Source organism: Cebus imitator, unplaced genomic scaffold, assembly GCF_001604975.1.
Source record: "Cebus imitator isolate Cc_AM_T3 unplaced genomic scaffold, Cebus_imitator-1.0 Scaffold25, whole genome shotgun sequence".
Classification (NCBI taxonomy): domain Eukaryota; kingdom Metazoa; phylum Chordata; class Mammalia; order Primates; family Cebidae; genus Cebus; species Cebus imitator.
Genome location: NW_016107340.1, coordinates 6,177,280 through 6,189,277, shown reverse-complemented (window position 1 = coordinate 6,189,277; position 11,998 = coordinate 6,177,280). Strand labels below are relative to the sequence as shown.

Here is an 11,998-nt window from a genome sequence, read left to right as displayed (position 1 = left end):
GTCTCTTAAAAAAAAAAAAAAGAAAAGAAAAGGCATGAGATACCATATCACCAATTAGACTGGCTTTCATAAAAAAAGACAAAAAAAATAACAAATGCTGGCAAGAATGTGGAGAAAAGGAAAATCATATGCTGTTAGCAGGAATGTAAATTAGTACACCTAGTATGGAACATAGTATGGAAGTTTTTCAAAAAACTAGAACTACCATATAATCCATCAATTCCACTACTGGTTATATATTCAAAGGAAAGGAAATCAGTGTGTTGAAGAGATATCTGCACTCTTATGTTTATTGCAGCACAATTCACACTAGCCAAGATATGGAATATACCGAAGTGTTTATCAACAGATGAATTGATAAAGAAAATATGGTATAGCTACATGATGGAATATTATTCAGCCATAAAAAGGAATTAAATACTGTCATTTATGGCAACATGGATGAGCCTGATAGACATTATATTAAGTGAAATAAGCCAGGTGCAGGAAGATAAATACTCATATTTATCTCATGCATATGTGGAAGCTAAGTAAGTTGATCTCATAGAAGCAGAGAAAAGAATACTGGTAACTAGAGGCTGGTATGTGGGAGGGAAAGGATAGGGAGAGTCTGGTTAATAAACACATCACTGTTATATAGGAGGAATAAGTTCTAGTGTTCTGTAGCACTGTAGAGAGACTATAGTTAACAATTGTTTATTCTTTATTTTCAAATAGCTAGAATAGAGTATTTTGAATGTTTCCAGCACAAAGAAATGATAAATGTTTGAGGCACTGGATATGTTAATGACCCTGATTTGATCATCACACATTGTATATGGGTATCAAATATCACACTGTGCTCCATATATATGTACAATTATGTGTCAATTAAAAATAATAATGAGAATAAATAAATGGAGGTTGAGAGATTATTTGGTCTTGTTTGAGTTTTGTGGTATTTCCCCTGTGATCTTTCCCTCCACCTCTATCTTTCACCTCATCTATAATTAAATACAACTTTAGAACCTAAAATTCCCATTTGTAGAACTTGCAAGCCAGTAAGAATAGTTCCCTGGATTAAGAGCCTGACCTTGTGACTTCTCCCTAACAGCCACAAGCTGTCCTGGGAACTCTGCTCACTCCTTGTTCAACTCTCCCTACAGAGGGTAGGCTATGTGATGCTGTATCCTTTTAATATTATTTATTGCTCCAGCAGACATGTACTCTTTAATCCTAGCAAGACAGCAGTTGTTCATCTTACATTTATATTAAAATGGCAAAGTGACTTGCCCAAAGCAATGACAGAGCTTTCTACTCTATCCTCATTATTTCTCTGTAATTCTTTTATCACCACCTCCAGTTTTTCCAGCTTCTCACCTTGACTTACCACTGCCTGCTGACATGCTACAAGAAATAATTATGTAGAATATGGTTCACAAAATTGTACCTTTCTTTCAACATAATCTAAATATGGCCCCACCATTTCCTACGAAAGCCTGGTGATTCCAAGTAATCAGTTTGCTGTGTTTGATTAATGCTAAATGGTAGTAATTCAAGAGATTATTCTATCCTGATAAAAGTGAGGTGGCATCCACAGTGAGTATAGAGTGCAATGCTATTATTGCATATGTTAAATTCTATAGGATTTGTTAATAGTGCAATGAATTTGAATAAATTTAAAAACACTCAAAATGAAAGTAAACCCATTACTTTAAATTTTATCTTGAGCAAGGCAGTGAACAAATTTAAACAAACAAACCTAAGTGAACCAAAATTATAGGATTGTGCAACTTTCCAAGATACCTGACTTATATCTTCATTTGAAAAGCTATAAGTTTTATCATTACTAGGTTGTAGGACACTGGTCCTCTAACCATCCAGGGGGTTCTTTTGGCAATGTTACTGAAGTCAGTCTATAAAAAAGGAACTTTTATAGTTTGAACATGGGCCTTATTCTGATGTGGGATATTTCCCTGACACAAATGAAAATGTTAAAATTTGAAAAAGAATTCTTTGTACTTCAAAAATTTGTAAAGTTTTGCTCTTTTCACTTAAGTTTCTGATTCATCTTGAGTGTGTGTGTGTGTGTGTGTGTGTGTGTGTGTGTATGTGTATGTGTGTGGTGTAAGGGTAGGGATCTGGTTTCATTTTTTTTTTCACATTATAGAAAATAGAATGCCACTTTTTTCATGTCCATTTATTGAGTAGTTCCTTGTTTTCCCACTGATTTTCTAGACTACTTTGTCATATGTCGATGTTTTATAAATGCTAGTGTCTGTTTCTGTAGTCTCTATTATAGGGATTAATATTATATTACATCAATTTCTCCGATAGCCAGTACCTTTCTTAATTATTGAAGTTTCATAATTAGTGCTGGTGCCTTGATAGGGGATGTCCTTCCCTTCCACTTTACCCATTTTCAAGAGTCATTTGGCTCTTCTTGGCCCTTTACCCTTTTTATACATTTTATAATTAGCTTATCAAATTATCTTAAAAACTTGGAAGGATTTTAGTTGGAATAGGGTATATTTAGCAGAATTGGCATCTGATATGGGTTGGCAGTGTCCCACCCAAATCTCAACGTGAATTGTATTTCCCAGAATCCCCACAAGTTGTGTGGTAGGGACCCAGGAAGAGGTAACTGAATCATGGGGGCTGGTCTTTCCCCTACTATTTTCATGATAGTTAATAAGTCTCATGAGATCTGATAGGTTTATCAGGGGTTTCTGCTTTTGCTTCTTCCTCATTTTCTCTTGCTGCCACCATGTAAGAATTGCCTTCCACCTCCTGTCATGATTCTGAGACCTCCTCAGCAACGTGGAACTGTAAGTCCAATTAAACCTCTTTTTCTTCCCAGTCTCAGATATGTCTTTATCAGCAACATGAAAATGGACTAATACAGCATCTTTAAGGTACTAAGTCAGGCTCAGTGCAGTGGCTCACACCTGCAATCCCTGCACTTTGGGAGGCTGAGATGGGTGGATCACCTGAGGTTAGGAGTTCAAGACCAGCCTGGACAACACGGTGAAACCCCATACAAACTAAAAATACAAAAATTAGCCGGGCATGCTGCCACATGCCTGTAATCCCATCTCCTCGGGAGGCTAAGGCACAAGAATCACTTGAACTTGGCAAGGAGAGGTTGCAGTGAGCCAAGAAGAGCAAGTCACGTCTTACATGGATGGCAGCAGGCAAAGAAAAGAGAGCTTGTTCAGGGAAACTCCAGTATTTTAAACCATCAGATCTCATGAGACTCATTTACTATCATGAGAACAGCACAGGAAAAACCTGCCCTATATTCAATCACCTCCCACCGGGTTCCTCCCACAACATGTGGGAATTGTGGGAGTTCAAGATGAGATTTGGGTGGTGACACAGCTAAACCATATCAGGGCATAAGCAAGATGAATTTTTTTCTTGCAAATCAATGTGGATGGTTTGCTGCCATAGGCTTCATCTTCAACATTGTCTTGTTCCTTCTTAAAATGAGTTATCCATTTGTAAACTGCTGGTTTCTTTGGAGGCATTGTCCCCATAAACTTTTCATAAAGCATCAATGATTTCACTATTCTTTCACCCAAAGCTTTACTATAAATCTGGTGTTTGGCTTGCTTCAATTTTAGCAGAATTCATGTTGCTTTGACAGGGGCTCTTTTCAAGCTGACATCTTATCCTTCTTAGTGCCTCAAACTAGATCTTGTTTAGACATGTTATACCAAGTTAGTATGAGTTTATTTTGGTATAAAATAAATATGCAGTCCATGCACACTTTTTTCATAATATACATTTTTCCATAAACTTTTTGAAGAACTTTTGTATCTATATCAATTGAAGAAACAAGCCTTTGGGCCTATCAGAATTGATGTACTAGGCAAAGTACTCACTAAGAATAGTTTTCAAATGTTCATTGAGTTGCTAAAAAATAAATTTAACCAAACTCCACCAGTTCTACACAGCATCTAGTATTTCTATATTCATTAGTGGAACAGTTATTTTTATACTTGAAAGCATCTGTCATTTCATTGCAGATATCTGACTCAAGTCTTAAACTTCTGATCTTTTAAATTGTGTAAATGTCATCCTTATTGGTCAGACAGACAGATGTGGAATCTTGACACATAGCTTCTTATTCTATTATCCTGTCTGGAGATTTTAATGTCTACAACTGTCTGTGTATCAGCTTCTTGGGACAGGCTTTTAACTATTTTAAAAATAATTCTGTCTTGTAGATGAAAGAATAAGGCAAGAACCTTGGCAGAGGATTGTTAAGAGTAAAAGAAAAATTACCCTAATGAGATTTTCTACTGGTAAATCCAGTTTCATGCTGTAACAGGAAGCAGTCTTCATTGCTCCTTTAATAGTGTAGAGCTGGCCTGCTTTCCTGGTTGTGCCATGGCACATGTCTAGAAGGAGATGCTTTCTTAATGATATTAAAACCTCCACTTAGCTCATGCAGCTCACTGGCAGCCTTAAATGCATTTTGGCTCTGCAGCACTTATTTACATTTGTCAGAATCTGGTAACTAACCAAAAGTCACGTTTAAAACTTGATATGTTAGAATAGACTGCTTTTCTTGGTTTTTCAACAGTGAATTACCCAGTAAGGTGGAGCTTAATATTTTAAGTATTAAAGTTAATATTTTAAAATAAAGCATCTATCACTCTATATGTTAAAGTGAGGCTGGCCCAGTAGTGGCTGGGCAGCTGTCACTGCAAGGGCCATTACAGAAGATGCTGTCCTGTCTCCATGGGTCTTCCCTGGGATGCCCCATCTTATTTTCCTTGTACCTATTTCATTGTTCCACACATTGGTTGTATCTGGGGCCCTTAATTTCTTTGGGGCTTTCCTTGTTGCTGAGGCTCTTTCCCATTCCCCATACAATGTTTGTTGTTTTCCCTTATTTTCTCCATTAGAGAAAAAATCACTAGAAAATGCCCAAAAAATTCCAGTTGAAGGACATTCTACGAGGTAACTAGTCAATAGTCTCAAAGTTATAAAGACAAAGTCTGACGAGCTGATCCAGCTTACAGGAGACTAAAGACATGTGATGAGTAGCTGCAACGTGTGATCTTGGTCAGAAAAGGATATTAGTGGGACAGCTGGAGAAACATGAATAAGACTCAGATCATATAATATTATTGTGTTAATGTTAATCTCCAGGTTTTGAAAATTCTAAATGGTTACAGAAGGTGTTCACATTTGGGGAAATCTGGGTGAGGGGCATATAGAATTTTTTATGCTATTTTCCTTACTTTTTATGTCTGAAATTATACCAGCAGAAAGTTTAAAAATAGACAAAAATATATACAATAAATAGAACTCTGAAAAATATCATATAATTCCAATGAAGGATTCATTTTTTTAAAAAAAGAAAAAGGATGATGTAAAATAGAATTGGTAATACTTTCTTCATATCCTGCAATGGATTATCTGGCACAGCCCACTTTGGCAGACACTGAGGAAGAAGTCAGGCTCCCTACAGCTTGTTTAGGAAGAGATGGGTGGGGCTCTGGTGTGGGCATATTTCTGGAGGGATATGGTGAGAGATGGGTTGGCCTCTGATCATGGAGTCTGGGCTAGAAAAACTAGCATTGGTTGTGTGTTTCTAAACCCCAAGGACTGTGTCTAGACTTTGACAGCCACAATCATACTTATTACTGACCACTCAAAACCACTGGTATTTTTATCCCATTTGTGTGGTTATTGTTTTAATCTTTAGCTTTGTCAATGTAATATATTCATAATGTTTAAATCAACGCTCAAAGGCTTGTAACAAAAAGCAGCAGTCCCTTGAACTCTTTCCATGCACTGCAGAAGGAACTACTGCCAACATATGTAGCTGTGCACTCTGGTAATAAACTCTGTAATTCTCAATAATATTTATGTATTGCTCTCTTGGCCTCTCCTGGAGGTGAAGGTGTTAGCTTCTCTTATATACCCTTTAACACTCACTATCTTACTAATATATTTGTATCTCACCTTTGGGTTAAGTTCATATTTTGTGTTTTCATTTTTGTAGTGGCTTAAACATTTTATTTCCCACAGTTTTGGGGTTGTTGCACTCAGCTGGGTGTTGCTTGTGACTCCTACAATTGTAGTCATGCAGAAGCTGAGGGAGGAGCATCTGAATTTCTTCACTGACCTATCTGGTGCTTGGGCTGGGATGGCTGGAACAACTGAGGAAAAGAATCTCAAATAAATAGAAAACAGAAAACAGTAATACAGAGAGATACAGAAAAGTTCAAAGAAACTATAATATACTTGGTGATATAAGAGAAGGTATTACATCAATAGAACAGAAACAAGATGGAAGAGAGCAAGAACATCATAGAACTAGAAAAAGATGTTAGAGATTTAAAATATAATGGCTAATTTTTTTAAAGTCAACAAGAATGCTGGACATTAAAGTTGAGAAAATATTCCAAAAAGTAAAAGAGAAAAAGGAGTGGACAATAAGAGAGAAAAGATAAGAAAATTAGGTTCTGTCCAGGAGTCCAATATCTTTCCAACTGAAGGATGTCTAGAGAGAGAACAGATAAAATGGAGGAGGAGGAGTAATAGCAAAATGATACAAGAAAATTTCCAGATATGAAGAACACAAGTCCCAGATTGAAAGTGCCCACTCAGTATCCAATACAATGAATAGAGACTGATGCAAAGAAACATTATCATGAAATTTCACAACTGAAAAGAGAAAGAAAAGCATCTTAATACATTTCGGAGATTTAACTGAATACACAGATGAGGGCTTGGAGAGTTAGTGCTAAAAAGGAGTGGATGGAAACTGCCAGCTTCTTAGGCCTGGGCCCCCAAACTAATGTAACGTCACTCGTTATATTTTGGTTAAAGCTGTCACAGAGCATGTCCGGATTCAAGGGGAGGGGCCTGTACTTCAGAATGAGCAATTAAAAGAAGTAACTAACCCTGCAGGTCCTTTATCTTCTTTTTTATTCTTTATGGCACTTAACATCGTCCTGTGTTTATTGTAGGTGAGAAAGAAACAATTTACTTTTATTTTTTGAAATGGAATGTACCTATCACCAACGAAATTAGAGGTGATATAGTTAGTATCTATTAACATACGTTTTTGTATGAGCACTAGGGCTAGGAGTCAAAATTCTGGAGAATTGGATTCTAGTTCTAGTTCCTCCAGTAATTAGCTATGAGATCTGAAACAAATGACTTACATTCTTATCTGTGTCTTGATGTTTTAAAAGAGGATAGTGTAATTAAATTTAGCCAAATTACATTCCAGAATCGAATAATTTCTCAGATATTATGCAGTGCTAATCAGGAACTTAGAGTTCTCTATCTGATTCTGTTCTTTTTATTAGTTCCTAATTTTATCACCTCCTATTTTTCATCAAGGAATAATATTAGATAGCTAGCGTGTATTAAATATTCATTATTTATAGAGTACTGTGGTCCTAACAGAGAAGTAAGAAGACCTCCAAAGCCAAATAAAGGCAGCATCAGAAAAGAAATTACAGGCTTATTTTGTTTATGAATTTAGGCATAAAAGTCCTAATTAAATATTAACTTACCAGATAGGATATGATATTTAAAATAAAATAATACATCATGAGCAAGTTAAGTTTATCTCACAAATACAAGTGTAGATTCATTGTGTTTTCATTTTTATGACTAAGTATTAATATCCATGGCTGAGTAAACTAGTCTATAATGCTTGTATTTCCTTTCTCCCATAAATTTTCATGTTACCTTTCATTAACAATTGCTTTATTAATTTGGTTTAATTTGGAGCTACAGCTGACTCTTCCATACTTTGTGCAAAATATTTCTCAATACAGTTTTCCAGATGGTCAAGCTGATAAGAAACTCAGTTCCTTTTTGTTTTCTTGGCAACATGCCTTCTGGAGCCCTTCATCGTCCTGCAGCAGCCTCTGCTGGTCACTTTCTGTGCCTACTGCATAGCTGTCCTCCTGGCATTTCCCTTCCCATCATTTGGAAAATTCTCCTCCTCCCTTTAATAAAGCAGATCCCATGGCTTCCACTTTGTGGCTTTATTCTCTCATTTTGGTGGAACACATTTTCCAGCAGCTTGTGAGAAACTGTGTTTGAGAGACAGCAAAGTCAAAATGGCATTACCTCCTCACTCTTGGTTGGTAGTTTGCCCATCATCTTTTTGCCTAGAATTTTGAGGGCATGTTTCATGGTGTTTTTGTTCCCTATGTTGCTGTTGAGAATCCCTAGGCAATCTTTTTTCTTGATCCTTCATGTGTGTATTCAGTTAAATCTCTGAAATGTATTAAGATGCTTTTCTTTCTCTTTTCAGTTGTGAAATTTCATGATAACGTTTCTTTGCATCAGTCTCTGTTCATTTTATTGGGTACTGAGTGGGCACTTTCAATCTGGAGACTTGTGTTCTTCACAACAATCTTGGAAATAGCTACAGTAGTTTTATTCTTCCCATTTTATAAATGAAAAACAGAAGTAGAAAGTCTGAGCAAGTCAGCCAAGTTTATATACCTAATACTAGGACACTTGTCTTCTGATTGCAGACCTTATATTTTTTCAGGACACATTAAATATTCAGGAGTGGGGTTAACAAAACCACTTACTCTCATTATTAATACTTCCTTTTTTGCAGAAAGTAAGAGACTTGAGGGTATTTGTTTATCCCCAGCTGTCTGAGAATTTTAGATTAGCCTGACACAGGTGGCTCTGCTCACTGCATTCAATCAGCATGCCAGTAAACCCTCAGAGGGTGTTGCTGCTAAGTAATGTCAGTCTCCACATCCTCTCTGCATGTCACTGCAGATCTGCTGCAGCAGATCAAGGAACTTATAGAAATGAATTCCCTTGAGAACCAGTCAACATCCCCTCAGAATGTGGAGTTAAATTTTGTCACAACTCCAAATATCTTTCAGAGAAATGACAACTCGCAGAAGGAAGTGCACATGAGTCACAAACCCACAGCCCCAGAATACTAAGCAGCTCTGTTTTTCACCTGACAGCTGGGGTGAGCAGAAGCGGTCTCTGTTCGTGCTCTCTCTCTCTTTTTTCTTAACTAAAAATGACTTAAGGAAAAAAGAAGAAGGAGAAAAAAGCACCCTTTTGGAACTTGGTGAAGTTCACAGATTTGTTGTGAGATGGTACAATAGGCCCCCAAACATCTGGCCCACCTCGTTTGTCCTCTTTATCTTACTAATGATACAGATTGAATCTCTTCTGCCTTCACTGTTGAGTAAAGGTGTCATGAAAGAAAAAAAAAAAAGAGGAGGAGAAGAAAATAGAGGAAGTAGTTAAATTGCATAGCATATAAGCATATCCTTCTTCAGAATCCTCCCTTCAAACCAGGACTTTACAAAATAAGGTTGGGAATTGTTGATTTCCAAAGAAAGCAGAAAAAAAAAAAAAAAAAAATTGCACCACTACACTCCAGCCTGGGTGAAAGAGTGAAACTCAAAAAAAAAAAAAAAAAAAAAAAAAAAAGCCAGAGGTCTACAACTGTTTTTCTGGAGTATAGTTTTCTTTAAAGCCAGCTCTTCACCTATTTTCTGCAGCCTTGGCAATTGTAACTTCTCAGTATGTTCTAGTAAAGGTAATTTTTTCTGAAGCTCTTGTTCTTTCTGTGAAACCCAGTTGGAAAAGAATTTGTTAACCATGGCTCTGTTCCTGATAGATGCATATCAGAATGATCCACAGTTGGAACTTTGTGGGCCTCTGTTAATGCTGAAAATTTTTCAACAGGCCTGGAGGACTCGCTGAACCTGAGGCAACATGTGGACGACTGAGAGTGGTGAACTCTGTAATGTGCCTTTGCTGTATTACTTAAGATCATCCAGTTCTGCTCAAAAAGTAAGTGAAACAAAAAAGAGGATAAAGGAAACTGGGTGGAGATACACGTAGCTTGTGAGACATAGGCAGAATTTACATGAGCATGGTAAAACTAAGTGGATTAGTAACCCCTGAATCATAGTAGCCATCAACAAAGTAGAGAATGTGCATGCTGAACACAGATAGTAGGGAGGAATGGAAAGAGGTGATATTCACAACACATCCATATGCATATGACACCAAACATTTGAAATATACTAAATATGAATACATAAAATATAAGAACTTGAATGAAGTCTTCAATCATCTACCCACTGGTGACCCCCATTCTAGCCACAGAAATCCTCTGTACAAGGAATGCAAATAGTCCTTAGCTGTGCATCAGGCCAAATGATGAGCTATACGTCATGGCCAGGTGGGCTTGTCCCTGGGTCTTTCCAAGTGTACTACTGACCTTGGCATCTTTTCCCTGCTGAGTCCCTTGCTGAAACCTCAGATCTGACTTACGTAATCACACCATAGGGAAGGTCAGTGTGGTAGACAGAGAGAACAGGTCACATGAGCACTGTGTGTCTCAGGATTTGAGTAGCTGGGTTCTTTCTCCTGCTTGAATTCTATTGTAATTGTTTTAACTGTTCCTATCTCTTTCCCTCTTTCTTCTCATAATGTGTTTTAATTGATTTGATAAACCACGTGACTCATGCATCTTAATTTGTTGTGTTAGTCTTTCTTCTTTGAGACCTCTAGGATAACCTGGTAGTAGACTTGGAGACTGCAGTTGCATCAAGGTAATTTCCTGCATAAAAAATTTACAGTAGTACTATGCAAACCAGTAACAATAACAAAAATGGTAGCTCTAAATTTCAAGTAGTTACTAGGCAACAGCCTAAGCATTTTGTATATATTATCTCAAATAATCCTTGCAATAACCCTATAGAGCAGATATTATTATCTGCATTCTACAGATAAGAAAACCAAGGACAAGAGAAGTTCATTAACTTGCCTAAGATCAATTAGCTAGTAACAGAAAGAGGATTTCAATTAAGGTCTGACTCTTAAAGCCATACCATTTCTATTTTGGAGGCGGCCAAACTACTTCCAAGCCCCCTCCCTACTGCCCACCATTTCCTCCTGTTAGACCTTCTTTGGTCATCCTATCTAAAATCTACCCTCCATAACTTCCTAGCCCCCTCCCAGGATTAATTTGTTTTTCCATTCTATTATCACCATCTAATGTAACTTTCTTACTAACTTATTGTCTGTCTTCCCAATAAGAATGTGATTTTTTTATAAGGGTAGGATTTTTGTTTAATTATTAACTTCTGCTTCTCCAAGTACCCAGAACAGTGCTTGAATGGTAAGTATTAAGTGAATATCAACTGAGTGAATGAGTTAATCCTATTGTTGAGTTTTTTTTTCTAGAGCCATCTTTGAAAATAAAGTCATAGGCACAAGATTACCTTTCAGGATGAATAGATTCACCCTGGAAATTTTATTATTAAATCAGCTTAAGGAACATAAAGAGTTTCAGAGCAAAATTTTAGGGAAAAAAATGGGCTATAAGAAAATTACACTGCCAGCTCCATGGCTTGAATCTTACATGACTTCACCACAGAACCTGTTCAGCCCTGCAGTTTGGCTACCTCCGTTAATTTTCATCATATTATAATTTCAGGGCCTTGGACTTCTCCCACGGTTACCTCAGAAGAGATCCAGAGAAAGGGGAGTTTTATATGTACATGCCTTATCTACGGCATTCCAGAAATGGGGCTTACGTTTGCCCCAGCTGTAAGTGAGGTGCTGTAACCACACTGTTAACTCATTCAAATGCTTCTTTATGTGTTTTCTCTGTTTTCAGATAAGGACAGTGAGCCTCTGTAAGGATAGTAGCTTGCCCCAAGTGTACAGTCTGACAGGTAGCAAAGCCAGAATTTGAAATTGTGTCTGTCTAATCCCCAGTCCACTCCACAGAAATATTGTTCCCATGAGGAAGCCCACCATGAACAGAAACATGAGATTATTTCTAAACAGATGAACTGGAGATGGAAAGAACTGAAGTGAACCCAACTGTCCCCTATTGTTATTTTTTAGGATGGATGAAATAAATTTGTCTTTTTATAACACAGTTTTTATTGGTGTGTAAAGGATAAAACATCAGCTAAATAGGCCTAAAGTATCAGGAAAATTTTTGGTGAATTTACAGTTAAAATGGAAA

The 11,998-nt window shown here is 37.0% G+C and overlaps 1 protein-coding gene across 3 annotated transcripts in view; it reads right to left on the bottom strand.

Moving 5' to 3' along the window:
• Window positions 1-11,998, bottom strand: part of KCNAB1 (potassium voltage-gated channel subfamily A member regulatory beta subunit 1) — a 394,665-nt gene that overhangs the window by 28,847 nt on the left and 353,820 nt on the right. The gene's annotated exons all lie outside the window — the stretch shown is intronic.